The sequence below is a fragment of the Pezoporus occidentalis genome, unplaced genomic scaffold (genome assembly GCF_034315485.1).
Source record: "Pezoporus occidentalis ecotype Australia unplaced genomic scaffold, CSIRO_AGI_Poc_V1 ctg3, whole genome shotgun sequence".
NCBI lineage: Eukaryota > Metazoa > Chordata > Aves > Psittaciformes > Psittacidae > Pezoporus > Pezoporus occidentalis.
Genome location: NW_026914940.1, coordinates 10,624,777 through 10,644,133, shown reverse-complemented (window position 1 = coordinate 10,644,133; position 19,357 = coordinate 10,624,777). Strand labels below are relative to the sequence as shown.

Sequence of the window (19,357 nt, the reverse complement as noted above, 5' to 3'; positions counted from 1 at the left end):
TTCTGAAGCAGCTGTTCCCTTATGCTATAGAAAATACTTCCATCAGCATTGACCATGTTGCCCCTTGGTCCTTTCTATCTCTATTGGACAAAAGTAATTAGTGACAGAAGATAAGAGTTAAAACAGTACTGAAAGGGCAGCCCAGGCAGTTGTTCAGCCTCTTAACACAAACTGCTTATGATGGGAAAGGTATGCACAAGCCTCCTTGTACCCACAATTGAACTTGTTCCTTGACCACTGAGTCTTGGAAAAACCACCAACTGTTCATGTGTTACCAGTGTTCCAGGCTCATGTGCATTGGTGCTCACTGGGTCACTCTGCCCCTTTGTGAGATTCCTGGAGGAGTTCTTGGCTGTGCTGAGGAGGAAGGAGGCTCTTTGCCTCCTTCACAGCTAGTTTGGTTAAGAGGGTCGAGTGCATCTGTCACGCCATCAAAATCATAGCGGATATGACAACTAACTTTCTTCTCTTGGGATGAGCAGGTATTTGAAAATCCTTCTCCTCTATTGCTTGTGGTTTGTTAGGAAAGCATGTTGTGATTTCATCTTCCCATTGTTTCCTTTAGTAACTAATGCAGGTTAAACACCTTTTATTGAGGTCCCCAGTGTAAGATTTTCAGTCTCTGTTTACTCAGTCATTGATAACTAAGTTGCTGTTTGAAGCTGCCTTGTTATACAAAAGCAAATATGATTATATGCCATGATAATTTGATGCGCCCTGTCTGTAACTGTAAAATCTCATAGCTTCCACTCATTTTTAAAATTGCAGTATAAAAGTCATACTAAGTTCTTAAAAGATATGTCAAGTTCTGTGAATACAAATTAAGATGCCAATCAGCTGAGTCTATCACATAGATAGTTTTCAAGAAGGAAATAAGCAGGTATGAACTGCCAAAAAAGTCCAACATCTTTCTGTAAACTTATTTGTATCCTCATTGTCTGGAAGCTTGGGAGCCTTCTAAAACAGTAAATGGACTCTTTCCTGAACAGGATCCCAAGCGTATGTCCCCTCAAATGAAAAATCAAACCAGTAGCAGAACAGATTGGAATCCATGTTCAGAACTTTCCCAATGAATAGCTGTTGTGCAGATTTAACTGCTGGATTAATTCATTAGGAGAGTGGTGGTGAATTTTTAATTGCCATCTCTTTAAATTTCAGAATACTTGCACTGTTCCAGTGAGATCTTCTAAAGTTCTATTGCATGCAAGGTGCTCCATTTATTTCATTGTTTATAGATGAGTAACTCCAGCCAAATGTTTTCAGTATTGTATTCAGCCTACTATTGAACTGAACAACAAGAAGAGAGCACAGGGGTTGTTTGTAAAGGGAAACTCCTTCACTTCTGGAAAACCAGATGCAAATGTGATATAAATCAGTAATGACCCGAAGTCCCTGCTTTGTAGTGGCTGGACCAGTGCCACAGTCTGAATATCATCATTTTGTGTCAAATTAGAAACAGTTGTCAGACATAGCTGTACGCTATCAGAGCCTGATGCACTACTTCACTGTTCCTTAGGGTTCACTCTTGGCATCCCTGAGAGTGCTCTCACTGTACCAGGTGTATGTACAGCAGTGTTCCCAGGAGCAAGGTGTGAAGTCTCTCCTTGGCACTGAATTCAAAGTGACCCCATGAAGCTGATACCCAGCAGTTACAGGAAAGGTATGACTGTTGTCCTTATTTTATAATATTAGCATGTAACCTCCAAAAGTTTGTTTTGTTTTAGTATTTAAAATTATAATTGTAATAATTATCTGTATATTTTCTAAGCAAACAAAAGAAAGAACCTTGTTTCCTTCCCAAAATTTGGATACATTTGCCATATCCAGAAGACCTGGACAAGCAGCCGACAGATGGAATTTTCCTCCTAATCTCACAGGCAGGGGCAGAAAACTGTCAATATTAATTGCAGCAAAATAGGACGGTTTGGGCAGTCTGTCTTGGCTTTGTTCCCTATGTTCTCTTGAGGTCCACCCTCTCCCTTTTTTACACTATGCTGTTGCTGAGAGCGCTGGTATAAAACAAGATGCAGGGTATGAAATATCCTCTGCAAGCTTGTTAAGAAAATGCTTTGAGCTAGAAAGGAGTCAGAACAAGGTAAGACACTTGGCAGAATGTTTATCAAAATTAAATGTGAAAAAGTTAGAAGAACGAACGCTATGAGTCAGGACTGAAGCCAAACCTTAGTCACAAGCCACTTACATGGAAAGCAGGTTGTTCCATGTGTACCTGTTGTGGAGTTTCTTATGACTCATGCAAAGGTCAGATATCAAACACTGTCAAAGAGATTTGTGAACTAGAGATAACAGGCTGCATGAGCAATGTCAAAACTAGTGCTTCTGCTCTGTTTGTTTAGAAAATATCAGAGTGGATGCACAAGCAGATAGTCCTGTGTAATAAAGGAGGATGGATGCTTGCTGTCAGTCATTGGTATCTCACTTGTGAAATCCAAGGATTTACCTTGCTTTTCAACTGATTATATTTCTTTTGTTTTTTTTTTCCAGCACCTTGATAACCTGTGGAAGAATGTAGTGCTGAATAAAATGCCCCGATTCTCTCAGACAGAGAATTGCCACTATTGTAGGTGGCTGGATTGTTTGTGGCTTCAGTTTCTTTAAAGAAAAAAAAATGACAGATCAGCCTTGAGTCTATTTATTACCAGTGCAATAGGCCATTATCGTACTATTGTTTTTCTCTTTTGCTCTCAGTCTATGGCAAAGAATCTTTGAATTCGTTTATTTTCAAATAGGGGTTGAATAAATATATACAATATGCATGTGGGCATAAAAACTGCAACAGATGAAAACATGTTTATTGATTTATTGACCTGTTTTCCTCAGATACTTCAATGCCATGCAGGAATTCTTTTCAAGAAGATTTTTCTGTTAAAAGAAATAACAGATGGGGGTGGAATAAATTGGGGATTTGTGCTACAAATATACAGATATATTTGTGCTACAAATATACAGATACAGATATTTGTATCTGGTAAAGAAACAGCTGGTTTGAGCCAAACTTTTAGATGCCTGAAGGCAAATAAGCTCGGTGGAGCTATGACACTTCTACCCTCCAAAGTCATTATTCCATAGCCATTCAGTTTATACTGTTGCTTTAACAGGATAATGAAATACAAGATTATATTTCTATTGTTTGTTTATTGTATTCCATTGTCTTTTTATATGCTTGCACAACTACAAGAGATAAAGATCTTATGTTAAGAAACTTTGATCCCAACAATGCTCCTCAGCATTTAAGACTGTTTGCAAACAGCAAGGACAGCAGAGTCTGTCCTGCCTGATTTCTTTATGACAATGTAATACAGGAAGCTATTGATTTTATTACTCTGATTTAGTATTGCCCAGACCTCAAGTATCTCTGCCAGGCATCTGTTTCTTGCATTTCAGCTTTGTGCTGCCTCTTAAAAGTTCACCTCTTACTCCCTGAAGCCTACATGATTTGGATCAGCAACATAAACTTCTACAGTTGTGATTCTGTGTCACCCTTGTGTATCTTCTATCAGTCTCCTTAAGTCTGTCTGATCTGTAGTTTCCCTCCCAGGCTTTACTGCCTGAACTTCAGATTTCCATGGACTATAAAGAGAGACTAAAGCAATCAGTTCTGCTTAGACATCAAACTTTTTGGGCATCTGTGCTGGTAACTATGGTGTAGGTGTCTGTGTGTAGTAGGTGTCTGGACTCCCAGCATAGACAGGAGGGAATGTAGGCACCTCTGTAAGGCAATTCACTTGACTTACCTTAGAGGCCTGTCTGATGAGCTTAACTACCCTCGACTGGCTATCAATATGTACTGTAAAGGGAGCTAGCTGAGAGTGGTTATGACTTAAACGTTTAACTTACAGATGCATGAGCTTTAGCAGATGAGTATTACTCAAAACCACCTTTTAAGTATGCATACTGTACCGTGTCCTCAGATGCTACTTTACTTCTACTTTGCTTTTCCTACTGCAGTCTCCAGGTAGGATTTTAAACCCAGTCATCAGAGTGCTTGCTCTCCAGCAGGAAATAAACCCACAGCATAACAGGACATGGGCTCAGGGCATGGAGTTTCAGTGAGTCTACTGATTTGTGCAGAACAAGGGATCATTCATCTTGTACCAGGTGTGTGGCAGAAGGTAAATCCAGACTAATTTAATCCATGTTTATCCTGTTGTTTCATACTTTCACTCTCAGTTTAGTCCAGAATATAAACTTGTTTTGTCAATATTTGTTTTGTCAATATGTTTATCTGAAGAACAACTGACATGTTTCTCAAAACCATGTATTTTGGCCAGAAAAACAAAATACACCTGTGTGCATGAACTGCAACTAATGGAGAAACGACTCCTTTTCCAGAAGTTACTGGTCATGATGCACCACAGGAGCTGTTTGTTAATACCAAGTGTTTTTATTTTCTGCTGTATTGCCATTAACAAATGTGATTTTTAAGTGGTTTACAAAATTATTCTTGTGGAGGGTTTGAAAGCACATTGTGCTTGACGAAAATAGGTGGTAGTGCAGACATGGTGTTACGGACCCAAGACAAATATTCATGTGTAGACAGGCAATAGACATGGTGTTCTCCAGAGAAGCAGCTTCCGAACTGGAGATTGCAATGCCACTTAGAAGTACAAGTGCAATCCTGAGCAGGAGTTTTGCTCTTGGTGTTGCTACAAGCAAATTAAATGATCGGTAACGGAGCAGTGGTAATACCAATCATTGCAGCACAAGTTTCCCAGATGTCTGTCTCTGCTGTATGGCAGCTGATTATGTTATTATGTAGGGAGAAAGAACCAACTCTTCAATATGTATGCCAGCAAACATGTACTGTATGTTCACTTATGTTCATTGTGTGCATCACCTCTTCTTTTTGCTATCCTATAAGCTTATTGTGCTGCCTTTTAAAAAATATGAAGCACAGATTCAAATGAGCCTGAGAGTTGAGACTGTGGTGTTCAACATGGCACATAACCCATGAAACCAGGATCTGAGCTCAACAAGGACCTTTTTCAGTAAATTGACAGTGTATATCAGGCACCACAAAATGTTTGTGAAGAGTTTCAGAGCAGGAAAATATTGGATTCCCAGCAGCAGAAATTGCTTTTGGTTTTCCGCAGCACAGAAAGTTGCAGCTTTCACTTCTGGGGCTGGATAAATTCATTACCAAAGAGATCTATAAACACACATACAGGATTTTGAGGATAGAGTAAAAGAAGAGCAATTTGTTAACACAACTATAAACTGGGAATTGCTTCAGAGAATTAACATCAAAATACAACCATAGGTTTTTTATTCTCATCCAGTCTCTGTGATCCATTTTCTACTTACCTATAATTCTTGCTTGGGTTCAATATATGGAAGACACTGGACACTTTAAAATGAGCCTACAGCCTGGACCTAAATCTCAGATTTACTTAGAAAGTTGTACTGCTTCCTCTTTACAAAACACCTTTTAGGTTAGGTTCCTTTTTTATTATTCTTTGGCACTTTGGGGCTTATGAACTACATTCTGATAATGTTTTCAAGGCTTTTATGGTAAACACAATGACTAGAAACTTACATAAAGAGACAAAAAAATTACTGCTGTGTAACCTTTAGACTTAAGCTCTCAAAATCCTCACTGTTTTGTATCATGAGAATCATTCAAACTAATGGTGATTGCCCAGACTGGAGTTTTACTGTATGGCAAGAAGACCTCGAGACTGCTTGCATGCAGCTTTTAGGTTTGCTTAATGTTACAGTGCTCATCAACCTCCAATGATACTGGGGGGATCCTCAGCATATCTAAAGATCAGATAGTGATGAGACACAAGGAAATCAGGTGTATGTGTACTGTAATTTGAAGCTCAGAGGTACTTAACAGAGTAACCTGTGCCAGTTTTGACTTTACAACTGTTTATTTTTACTATTGTTTGGAAACAATAGAGCAAATGTTTTGAACAGTGTTTTGAAAATGTTTTGAAAAAGTGTTTTGAACAGACTATGCCAAATTTTCCAACTGTCTAGAGAATGAAACTTTCCATCTTAATGGATTTCTGAGTGCATTTGGTCTGAAATACAGATCTAAGGCTTAAACGCTGACATTAACTTTCTACCACACGTACTGCTGGTGTTTGGCAAAAACAAGCTCAAAGGCTTATTTTTAGTATGCTAAGGCCCCCTGACAATGTAAGACATCTGTACAATTCAGGGAAATGAGGTCTACCCCTTTTAGAAGCCCTGTTACTCTGCTATTGTGCCATAAAAGCATCTTACTGTAAAAGGAAATTGAAGAGCCAAGAATCTGAGAAAAAATCAAATCTTCATGAGCCCTTAAGAGTGCTCTAAGCCACTGTACTGCAATCAGCCAGGATCATCTAGAAATTTGCATTTCTCATATAGAAGAAATGCTGTATAAAATGTGTTCCAGAACTTGTTTTCAGTTCTACTTGTGTGTGCACTTTACCTCTGGGCAACTTCTCTCTTGTTTCAGAAGATCTGACTAAAACTTCTCTTTTTTTTCCACTGCACTCTCAGCAAATCATCAGGAAGGGAATTGCTCAATGGCGGATGTAACAGCCAAAGAAAAATTGCAGCCTGTCTAGGATTCCTTTATAAGCGTAAAATGGAAGAAAAAAATCTGTATCTTTCAATATACAGAAAGATATTGTATAAGAATCCAATTACACAGAGGTATAGAATTAATACCAGATAGGTAAAATTCCTTGGGTAGATGTATGGGAGAACATATATGAGAATATAATATGTAATTATCTGTAAGGATTAAATTACAAGCACTACTTTTTTATTTGTCTTAACTGGCTCAAAAGCTCCACAGAAGTGTGACTGCTGCAGCTGCTGCAAACATTGTGAGGGAATAAGGCCCTGTCTCAGAGAGCTTTGTGCCAGGGAAGTCTGGCATTGACTATCCTATCAATAACCTTTCAATATCAACCTGACATTGAAACCGTTCTGAAATGCTGCTGGTAAGAATACACAGCAATCAAGGATTCACAAGTAAATTGTCTTCTTGCCATTCTGATAACATATTTATGTAGCACTTGATATTTCTAAAGATGTGGATAAATATCACTGAATTAATTCTCACTAGAAGGAGGCGATTCTACTTTATTTTACAAGCAGTGGAAACACTTAACAGTGAATCACTGATTTGAGACCTGGCCAGTCTCATGCACTGCATATGAGACTTACTCATTTGATTCCCTTTTCATCATCCTCTGCTGTGGCACTTCTAGGTCAGTGCTTGCTGTATAGTCGCATTGACTCTCCTGCTTTCTGATCCCATATATCAGGTGCTGTGATCTGTTTGCCAGCCACATCTTAGATCTCTTTACAAGCTGCAGCTTCTGTGTCGGGACAGGTGAGCCAATCTGCTCTGCAGCTCTGGGTCCTCACCCAGCAGTGCCAAGTGCCAGGGAGCCCTTACAGAACCCAAAGCCCTCAGCTGTAGATTTGCATCATGATTGATGATGCAGGCTGACCTTGCTGTGTGATCTGATACATGGGCATACAGCACAGACTTGGACCAACTGGACAGACGAACAGCCCTGCCATGGGCATGCAAAGTCACACATCCCATTACATGATTAAACATAGGGGACTCCCATAAAGGATCAGAAGAAATGTCAGGCCTTACTTGGGTAATCTACTAAAATATGAAAAACTCAAGCCAGTTTGAAAGTATTTCAGCTAATCCCTGCTTCTGAAGCCATTGAAGTCCCGTGCTAGGTGATGTTCCAAGCAGCCTGAATTGGCTTCTAAATATGGCTTTAAAAATATCAGTAAAAAGAGTCCAGGGCACCTAAAGCTTTTCTACAAATGCCTCCAACCAAGTTTAAAATTGAGAAAGCACCTCCCCAGTGTGCAGTAGGTTTTTAAAACTGATCATAGCAATTACATCTACCCTGAAGTCTCAGCTTTGCCATAGTCCTATACAGAGTCCACTAGAGGCCACCACCCCTCTGTAGAAACAAATAGAGATAAGAACAAACATACTGTACCATGTTTTGGGTAGATTTCGAATAGTCCCATTTATTTAAGTGTGCTTGAAGCTACATATCAGTATAAACTCTTTTGGTTAGTAGAGAATATTGGTACACTATGAACATCATCTTTATTTATATAAACCATATATATATATATATATATATATATATATATATATAAAAACGTATCCTGGGCTGCATCAAAAGGAGCATGACCAGCAGGTTGAAGGAGGTGATCCTGCCCCTCTACTCTGCTCTTGTGAGACCTCACCTGGAGTATTGTGTGCAGTTCTGGTGTCCTCAACATAAAAAGGACATGGAACTGTTGGAACAAGTCCAGAGGAGGGCCATGAGGATGATCAGGGGATTGGAGCACCTCCTGTATGAAGACAGGCTGAGAAAGTTGGGGCTGCTCAGTCTGGAGAAGAGAAGGCTGCAGGGAGACCTCATAGCAGCCTTCCAGTATCTGAAGGGGGCCTATAGGGATGATGGGGAGGGACTCTTCATTAGAGACTGTAGTGACAGGACAAGGGGGAATGGGTTAAAACTTAAACAGGGGAAGTTTAGGTTGGATATAAGAAGGAAATTCTTTCCTGTTAGGGTGGTGAGGCACTGGAATGGGTTGCCCAGGGAGGTTGTGAATGCTCCATCCCTGGCAGTGTTCAAGGCCAGGTTGGACAGAGCCTTGGGTGATATGGTTTAGTGTGAGGTGTCCCTGCCCACGGCAGGGGGGTTGGAACTGGATGATCTTAAGCTCCTTTCCAACCCTAACGATTCTATGATTCTATGATTCTATATTTACCAGTTAAAATACTTCCTAAGACAATGATCAAATAATAGAAAAGTCTTCTCTAGCATCCTTAGAGAGGGCCAGATTTATTCCCCCCCATGCAGGAGTTCTCTGTGCATACTCAGTATGGTCTTGTTAGCAGTGGGAACTCTACCTCTTTACTGATATAGCCCCTCTCAGCTGGTTACTCCAATTCCTGTAGCAAATTTAGACCTAAAGCCCAATTCCAGGCAGTGATCCAACTGAACTCAGTAGGGCTTTCCTCAAAACTTGTGGCAAGGTTAAAGCATGGATCCTCCCGGGGTAGCTCACACAAGCAGAGCCCAGAAGGAGACAGAGTGACAAGGAGAAATCTGTCTTACTAACTTCATTTTCAGGCTTGTTACGGTTTTCATTGTAGAGTGTACAAAATCAGTGCCATGTGAGCTTGGGACAGATACTAGCAAAGGAGGAGCAGCTTATCTAGGTGCTCTTCAATAGAGGAAAATCATGATCTTGAAAACTGTCAGCCCTCTCTGGAGAAAATACTTATTTACAAACTCAGATACAGCCATACAGCGATGCTCACAGCCAGGCTTTTTCCTGGAAGTCTGGAAATTCTCCTTTTCTTCTTTTCCCCATTTACTTTAAAAGTCTCTTCTTAATTTTACATTTGTTATTCCTATGATAAAAATGAGGGAGATACTGGAGAGAAAGAACATATGCTCTTAGCTCTTAGTAGAGATTTTCCACTGGATTATTTTTGTATAGTCATGTGATGGTGATTTGTAGACCATAAAGCTCATTTCCTCCACAGATGTTGGAGAAATCTACATTGCTTTAGAGGGAGCAAATGCTTCTCTATACTGATACTGGCATTTCACTACAGCTAAAGAATGACAAGTTCAGCTACAATGACCTGTCTGTAAAATTCCATTTCCAAAGTGGCTGGTCTCTGTTCCTCCTTAGTTTCAAACTGAAGCTACATTTGACCACTAAACCACCTAACTCTTCATGTGATCATTCAAAACAGCAAACTTGAAAGTTTGCATTACTGGATAAACTTCCGATAATAAATGTAATTTGAATGAAAAATCAGTTACATGGATTTAAAACACTTGTCTCTAGATTCCTAGAGAATTATCATACAAATTATGCTATACCAGATAATTGATTATCTTGTCCAGTGTCTGATGGTCATCAGTGAGAAAGATACTAGGCAGTAACATGAAAAAGAGAAATGTCTTTTTAACCCTGATTTACTCATCTCCTGAAACATAAAGGTTCATAGTCATTTTCCATGTTCATATTCATGTCCAAATCCTCATCCACATAAATATTTAGCTCTTTTAAGCTGAGCTGTTTCATTTGAGTTGAACTAGATGACCTTTGAAGGTCCCTTCCAACCCAAACTATTCTATGTACATTTTGGTTTAAAATAAGAGTAAGAACAAATATCAAATAGTGTTAATTTATGTCAGTGAATTAGCTTCTTATATGGTGGAAGGTGTCCCTGCCAATGGCAGGGAGTTGGAATTAGATGACCTGTAAGGTCCCTTACAAATCATTCTATGATTCTATGATTCAACAGCAAAAATGTGTAAGTATAAAATAATATACTATCATATCATATGTAATACCATATTTACTGATACTTGCTTTTCTTTGACCTTATCCCAAATTCATCTGCTCCTGTTATATAACTCTACTGTGCATTGTATACAAAGGGGAAATTTTTTCTTCTGAAGTCCATGAATGAAGACAATTTCCTCTCCTTGACATAGAAAGAGATTCTTTCACTGACTGGCTTTGTGCAACTGCATAGGCACAGGGCAGTAGTGATTGAACTCAGCATCTTTCTTAACATACCTGTCTCCTCACTTCTTTTATGTGTGACTAGTGGTGCCACTGTTCTTCCTGCCACCCACTCTTTCCAAACTGGGTGTTATTTGTTCATTCCTTTTTTGGAGCACTTCCTTTTCACCATCACCTTCATTAATATCAAATTTCTCATTCTCAGCTTCACAGCCCTGCAGGATGCCCCATTAGCTTCCTTTTTCCTGCATTCACTATCCCAATTCTTTTGTGTCTTTTCATTCTCACAATTCAAGTCACAGCATTGAATCTTAAAGGACGAACTCCACCAGCACAGCAGGGCCTTCTTCTGATGACCCACTCTACTCATGCTTCTGGCCCACAGCATCAAGAGAAGCAGCTGGATTTGGAAATAGCTTTTGGCTTACATTCATCATCAGCTAGACACATGTGCAGGCAAAAAAAAAAAGAAAGATGTTTTATGTGGCTACAAATATTTTAGGAACAACAAATCACCCTTGCATTATTTTGATGTTGTGCTTGACATTTTGTGTTATTTTTGCTAGTTGTGGAGGAGGAAGGGTGGTGAGGAGGAGTGAAACCTACTGTCAATATTTTTCCTGTGAAGGTTTGTGGCATCATTGCCATTAACTGTCTTCAAACATTCTTAATTTTGAGATAATCACTTCCCTGTGCACAGTGGGCTGAAGGAGCAGTGTGCCTTGGTGCAAACTTGATTCATTATTATGAAACTCAGAAACTTGGGGGTTTTTGTACTGCGTGGTACATTCAAATTTTCTGTTCTCTGAATTTCCTTGCCCTGGAATATTTTCTAATGTTGGACTGTCACTGCCAAACTTTTTTGTTGATTCTCATCAGATTCACAAAGATCCCATTAAAATGCAGTTGTTCAGGCTTAGTTTTTGTGTTACTGAAGGATTCATTACTGCCTCAGCTGAATTCAAACCGGAAGAGGAATTTCAGTTATATGTGAAAATGATCTTAAGTTTTACCCTTAGTTCCTGTTTGGTTTCAGGACACCCCTGTGAGGAAAGATGGAAGCAGTTTTCTCAGCCCTTGCTGTGGACTTTCAGTTTTACAGGTTCTAAACTGGTGGTGTGTGCTCCTAGTTGTTTATTGTCAGAAAGATCCCATACTGAATTAGTCCACTCCAAATGTCTTCTACTATTATCGGCTGTGAAGCTCCAGTGTCCAAGTCAGTGGTACTGTGTCAGCAACACAAATGGTTTAAAAGCAGTGTGAAAATGTCGGATTTTATATTCATTTATTTTTTCTATGTAAAGTGGTTTTCTACTTATTTCTGATACAGCAACAGAGGAGCTTGACTATATTATATTAGAGAGGATGACATCTGTGGCACAGGTAAAGGTGCCTGGTGACACTCCTCAATAATTTTATCCATGGTAAGTTGAGGTTAGCCACATGTTTTGATGGAGAAAGACGGGGCTACTCCATCCAGTCACCTCAGAAGGCTGAGGCTGTTACAGGCAGCTACTTCTGTTCTGATCCTGGGTGGGCAGCAGAGAAACAGGCACCAGGAGGATTACATACTGAGGTCTTTGAGGCCCCAGTCCAAGCCTTCAGTAGCTGAGACAAAGAGGCTAGGCAAGGACTAATAAAATGCAGAAGCTTATGTGGGGCATATCTAAAGGTGATCAGTGCAGGCAGATCACTCCACCCTTGAGAAGCCATCTAAGTGTCACACAGCTAATGGCACACCTCTCAGATGTGTTTCTATCCCCAGCCTGCAAAGACCAAACAGCCTGTGCAGCTGCAGAGCACTGCCCACCTGTGCTGGAGACATCAGCTTGCAGCCTCAGAGCCCTGCCACTTAGGAGCCATTGAGCATGTTCCTCAGTAGGACTTCGGTTTTCTCTCATGTCAGTAATCCACAGCCATCACAGTTTTTGCAACACATGATCAGTTAGCAAAGACAATGGGTGAGATAGGCATTATTCAGATGCTGGCCTGGAGAAGGGGAGGGGGGCTCTGAAGGCTCCTATCTATCAATTGATGTTGAACCACACCAGGATTCACAGTGTTGCAGCTGCAACCCTCTCACCCTCCCCTAGGAGGACCACCTTGCCAGGAAATACATGCCAGCCTGGAACTGGCTCCAGCAGAGAAAACAAGGATTAGAAATGGAAGGAGACATTAACACAAAATCCTAGCTCAGTGAATTCAGTAGCAAAATTCTCATTACTTCAAGGGACCAAGATGTTACACCTTGAAGTCAGCTATGGAAGTGTGTCTTCTTAAAATGATTAGGAGAGCCTCAGCAATGACTTTCAACAGGCCATTATAAAATAAATTAATCCTAAAAATCTGCTGGCTCCCACCTCTTCCTGTAACTGCTTAAACTAATCTTCCTGCTTCGCATAAGTGAAGATTAAAGAGGATGGTAAAAAGCAGCTAATAGCTAAAGAAGGAGGTTTTCTTTCTCCTACTGGTCACAGCTCAGCTTACTTTATTACTTTATTTATCATCTATAATGATGCACATGGAAATGGGGGACATTTAGGAAACAGCAATTTGGTCCTTGCTCACACACCCCTCAGGGTGTACAGGGCAGTAGAGGTGATAATGTGTCCCAGAATGGGAACTTAATGGACTTATGTGGTGGAATATTACTTTTCAGGGAAAAAGAAGTGAGAACAAGAGGTTTCATATGGCTAATTGCTTAAATGATGTGAAAACTGGAGGAGTTTGAAAAGAGCCTGAACGACAAATTGTGCAGAGGCAAGGAGAGTAACTGACTCACTTTGCTTCTCCAACATAACAGTCAAAAGCTGCCAGCTATTTGGAGCTAGAAAGTAAGAGTGTATTGAACTTTGTAGCAGGGGTTGGTTAGTACAAAAAGCAGGTCTGTGTAACACAACATTCACTGTTGTATTCTGAATTCTTAGACACGGAGTGGCTGAACAGAGAACAAATTCATACTTACAATGCGCAGATACTCACTGTACTTGCCATATAGAGCAGACATCTTTCTGGGAAATGAAAGGTGAAATATCTCTCCACATAAATCACTCTGAATTTTTCTTTCACCTTCAAAGAAGCAATCCAAAGACATCAAGAGATGAAGAACATTAGCATAATCAGCTCATGGTGTTTAATTCCCCCTAGTCCAACCCAGGAACATTCTCTATGTGTTATTGGTTAACACTTTTATCCTGGCCAGGTTTATATGACCTGTAAATTCCCTGGTCCACTGCTGTAACTGTCAAATAGCTCACAATGTGCATCCTGGATTTGACAGAAAGATGAACTCTACACAATTTTAAAAGTATAGTTATATTGAGTAAATGGAAAAAGGAGAGCACAGAGAAACATGGGAGCTACAGAAGAAAATGTTTTCAAATATGGTTATTTTATACAGGTATAATATACATATATTTTTTATTCCTTCCTTTAAAAATGCTGCTAAGATTTGATAGTGACTGGAGTGATGACCAGAATGGAGGCCGCTGTTGGATAACAAATAGAAGAACATAATGAAAGGAGGGCTTGTGGAGATTTATCAAAAAAACTAAGGAATCTGGTGAAAGCTGTGAGGTTTCCATCACACAGCATGAGCACTGAAGGTTCAGAACTACCACAGGTAAGAATATAAGCTTCTCTTAAGCAAGTATTTATGCCTCACTTAAGTAATGCTTGTCACCTGTCACTTAATGTTTATGTCAGAGATACAGACTTCTCTCAGGCTTTATTTCATATCAAAGAGGTGCAAATCTCCATCCCTGCAAATGCCTCATCCCTGGCAGTGTTCAAGGCCAGTTTGGATGGGGCTTGAAGCTGCCTGGTCTAGTGGAGGGTGTCCCTGCCCATGGCAGGGGTGTTGGAAATGGGTGAGCTTTAAAGTTCCTTCCAACCCAAACCATTCTATGATTCTATGAAATTCTATTCCTCGGTGCAGTCAATTTCCACTAAGGTGAAATCACTCTCAAGTAGCTTCCATCTGCAATGAACTGAGTATGCACTGTTTGCAGACCACACAGTACATGCCACAGTGTTACCAGAACAGCAGTTTGATCCACATTACTGTTATTAATGGAACGCTAACTGTTACAGTAGAGGAGAGCAAGTTAAATGGCAGCTGTTCTTATTTTCTCTTGAGAGCTGAAGAAAAACATTTAGATGCACATACCTCTGCTTGATTTTGTCATTAAACAGAAATCATGCCAGTTCTGTAGAAACCTTCCCCATTTGTCATGGACTCAGCTGATTTCCTTAATTCCACTAAACTGAACTATATGACAACAGCTGATAATTTGGCCTTATGGCTAAATGTAATTCCATGATATAAAATCTGGGTGTTATTCCAAAACACAAAATCTGGAAGAGGAAAAGGTCAAAGCAGTGTATTACACTGGCTGCTGAGAAAGAAATCTTGACAGAATATAAGGAAGATATAAGGATATAAGGAGGAAGTTCTTTACTGTAAGGGTAGTGAGGCACTGGAATGGGTTGTCCAGAGAAGTTGTGAATGCTCCATCCCTAGCAGTGTTCAAGGTTAGGCTGGACAGAGCCTTGAGTGACATGGTTTAGTGTGAGGTGTCCCTTCCCACGGCAGGGGGGTTGGAACTAGATGATCTTAAGGTCCTTCCCAACCCTAACTATTCCATGATTCTAGACGTGGAATATTGATTGAATTTGGCAACGTAACTTGGCAGTGACAGGAATGTGTGGTTCAAAATGGCTCTAAGAACACTGAACAAACCTGAAACAATACCAACACTACACGTGGTCCCTGTATAACAGACTGTGGGCAGTGGCTGCAATTATTTTGTATTTTCTGGAGATCGGTTTATCTGAGGAATATGCAAAGTTCACACACGCATCCCTGTGAATCGTTTTGCAATGGCACATTTAGAATTCTTACAGATGTTCTCTTCCAGCACAAGCAGCAAAACATTCCAGTCATGACAGTTTCTATTTTTAAACTGGCTTCTGGGAAGAAAAAAAAGCAAACAGAGTGCTACAAAAAATCTGCAGCAAAGACAGAGAATAATAATGGGATGAGCCACTCGGTCCTTGATATTCAGATGCATTACTCTGAGGCCTGATGTGGCCAAACTCTTCCCATGGCTTTCCTCCCCTCCTCCCACAGTCACCAGCAGCCAGTCACACCATATGGCTTCACCAAAAGGGATTACAGGGGGGTCAGGACTGGTTTTTTTTTATTTCAATATTTTTTTTTGTTAGTAGTCCAGTTCTGACACCCAAGAGGTATCCCTTCCAGTTCAAGAAAGATCATGGAAGAGTTCTGAAGCTGTTAGCTTCTGCAGTTACAATCTTTTCCATATGTGAACTGCAAGTTTTTGGGATATAGGTGATGAGAAACAGTGTAGTCAAGTTTTCAAAGGATGTGAGGTGGATCTGTCCTTACCCTGCTTCTTGTGCATGATCCCATCCTCTTCCTCAGGCCAGCAGATGCAACTGTGTGTTCAAGTGATAATCCAAATCAGGGAACTACCCTGGGTCAGGGATGTGAACAAAATGTTCAGTCCATAGGCTGGTTCAGTGTATAGCCACATGAACTGCATGCTGGGATAAAGGGAGGCCACTGAACCGTTCTTCCAGGAGCCACAGCACAGAAGTTCATCAGTTCAAACAGATCAGGAAAGTGTACCCAGATGACCTGATCTAAATCCTGCCAAAGCCAGTGTGAGCACTCCACCTCATCTCCTGTCTGGAAGGATTTCAGAGATGGTTGATCAGAGAGGGCATGACTCAAACAGCAGCAATAGAGACAACCTGCTCAAGCACCTGGGAATCAGAGGAGGGAACATTCAGGAGCCAGACCTGCTCCTGGAATCATCCATTTCAACTTAGAAAAGCTGTGAGCAGCAGCACTGAGCAGTAGGAAGTGAATCCTGTTTGATGAAAGTCTGGGTAGGGACCATGAATTTGGCATTCAGAAAAGAAAATATGGTGTTTTTTGTTTTTTTTTTGCTGAAGGTGCATATAATGATCCTTTTGTAAGAACTATCAAGAGTGGGGAAATTCCAGGTGTGATTCCAGGAACATTTCTTCGAAAGCAGCACAATGGCTTGTGTGGAAACACTGAGCTGGACTGAGGAACTGCCCAGCCAGTAGAAGGGAAACATTTTTTCCTTCCAGTTTTGCAGTTGTGGTCCAAAACTACGAAATGACCTCCTGTAAGTTCAGAGACATTATGAGTATCACGGCATTTTGCTCTAAGTGGTGTATGTATTTCTTCAACCTAGTCCTTTCTGTGAACAGAGTATTTCCATACTGGGGAATGCCAGGTCAGGAGACGGGAGCTATGTAGAAACTGAATGTTCAGCCACTGCTGGGAAGCAAGCACTTTGCTTTCCTACATTTGCACTTCTAGCCAACTCAGAAATGAGCTGGTAAAATAAGAGCTTTATCCAATTACCAATATCTGGAGTATGAGGCAGTATTATTCAATGTCTAAGAAAGCAAAAGGATTGCTTGCAGTTCTGGAGAGGATTCAGAAATTGATAGTCTTTGATGGCTGAGAGGGGAAAGTGCTAGACTGTAAAGAGTTTCTAAAGTCACTGCGTGCAAATCCCTGACCCTCACCACGTTAAAGCTGTGGAAGGAAAGAAGAAAATAGTAACAGACCAAAGCAAAAACTTTACAGCAGATTACAATGCACTGTAATTCCACAAGGCAGAAAAAGATACCTGCCAATTGTGAGAGTGCTGCTGGATCAGAAAGCCCACAGCTGGGAGGAGATGTGTCATATTTGGAACTTAATTGTGTGGGATTCTTCCATGGCTTTTTCAGAACTGTGCTCTTACAGAGCCAGACACTAAATGCAGATCAGGACATGCAAGACTGGCACTGTTGCGTCACTCGGAGCATGTACCACATCAGGGAAGCCAGTGGGGTCAGAGGGACTTGCTTCCCTGAGCACTTCTTCCCTCCCCCTGGCCACAAATTACCACAGGTTCTGTTATTTGATGTTACCTTACAGCTCAACCATTATAAGGAGAATGAAACTAACGCTAACGTTTCTAGTGCTGACAGAATTCTTTCGTTCTTACAGCCGCCTGGGTGTCGAGCACGCTTTCTTTGCTCCCACAAAACAAGCCTGCCATCTTCTGGCCAGGCCACCAAGCGTCATGGGGCTGGCTGGAAATACACTTTGAAGTGTCTGTACTGAATGGGCTTTTTCAGTTCTTAACGCAACTCACCAAACAAGTGGGTTAAAATCAGATATTCCTTTGGGATGTGAAGTTCCCCTGTCTCAGAAGAATTCAGCTAACTCCTTTCTCTTGATTCATAAGGATTTGCATGAGTTTTTCCTTTTCTCTTCATACCTGAGAGTATCCTGAGAGTTTCATTTATTCCAAGTCCAAAGGAGACATTCAGCAAAAGGAGTCATTATTATGCTGCTTGTATATTTAAATCACAAGTTTCAGTGTCTTTTATAGGAAACCAGCGTTGATAAAATCTGGAATTATGCCTTTCATTAACATTTATAAAACACCAACATTGCACTGGAACCTGAGGCTGAGCAAAGTTCATGTGATGTCAGATTCCAATGCAGGTATTTGATGTTGCTCTAATCAAAGCTAATGCTGGAGTTTGACATCACTTTAGGAAGCTTCAAGGAATTTGCTAACTAGGAATAAAGTCTTCTTTAGAAGTTAACCATTAAGTTCTAAAAACAATTCTTTGCTCCTCCCAACCTTCAAAACAAATCTGAATCTCTGAAGAATGGGAGTTATTTTAGGTGTAAAAGCCTGGAATGCAGCACTTCAGATTGCACACTCATAACTACTCCCTTTAACTAACTCACAAGAGCAAAGCTGTGAGAGGTTTTTTCCAGGTTAAAGCCATCCTGTAGGAAAATGAAATATCAAAACACTCCCCAAAGTGCACTGCACTAATGAACTTGAAGGGAAAGTGGGAAAAGGCTATGATGATGTTTTCAAAACAGGACACTGATCAAAGGTAGCACACAATATACCTTTATGATATATGCATATCATGTATATCTTATGCATATTATACATATACATATTGCACATCTTGATGCAAATAATATTGAATCTTAAAAATATTTTGCTCAGCATTTTTATATTTTCAGTGCCTCAATATTAAATTCAAAACTGGTTCATAAAAAAGATATTCTGTGCTCCACATCACTTACAGTTAAGAGGGAAAGGGTGGGAACTGGAGCCACCTATGTGAGCATGTAAAACATCAGTCACGCTATTTTCAGCACCTTCCCAAAATTCACAAGTCCATTTCTCACATTGTTGAAGGAGATGTTGCTATTCAGCCATCAGTGGTACATTTTCCTCACCCAGTTTAAGTCAAATGAAGGGCTGAGAACCATCCAGCTCCCCTGGACAGGCAATGAGAAGATTTTCTTCTCTAGCATTGCTGGAGGAGGATTCCACCTCTTCAAAGATGAGTGTCTTAAGACAGTGATGGTGTGGTGAGTTGACCTTGGCTGGCCCCATGGTGCCCACCCAGCTGCTCTTGCGCTCCCCTCCTCAGAAGAGCAAGGTGGGGAGAAAATACAAAAGAAAGAAGTTGTGGGTTAAGATAAAGGCAGTTTAATAAAGCGAAAGCAAAGACTGCATATGGAAGGAAAGGAAAATGACTGGTATCTTCTCTGCTTGCCATCAGAAGGGATGTCCAGCTTCTTCCTGAGAAATGGGGCTTCAGTACACGTAGCAGTTGCTCCAGAAGACACATGTAATGATGAGCACCCCTCCTTGTCCTGTCACTAAGTGCCATTGTAAACAGTCCCTCTCCAGATTTCTTC

At 40.6% G+C, this 19,357-nt stretch overlaps 1 long non-coding RNA gene across 1 annotated transcript in view; it reads right to left on the bottom strand.

The window, feature by feature from the left end:
- LOC134167915 (uncharacterized) overlaps positions 1 to 19,357 on the bottom strand; it is a 34,149-nt gene that overhangs the window by 8,220 nt on the left and 6,572 nt on the right. The window lies entirely within an intron of this gene.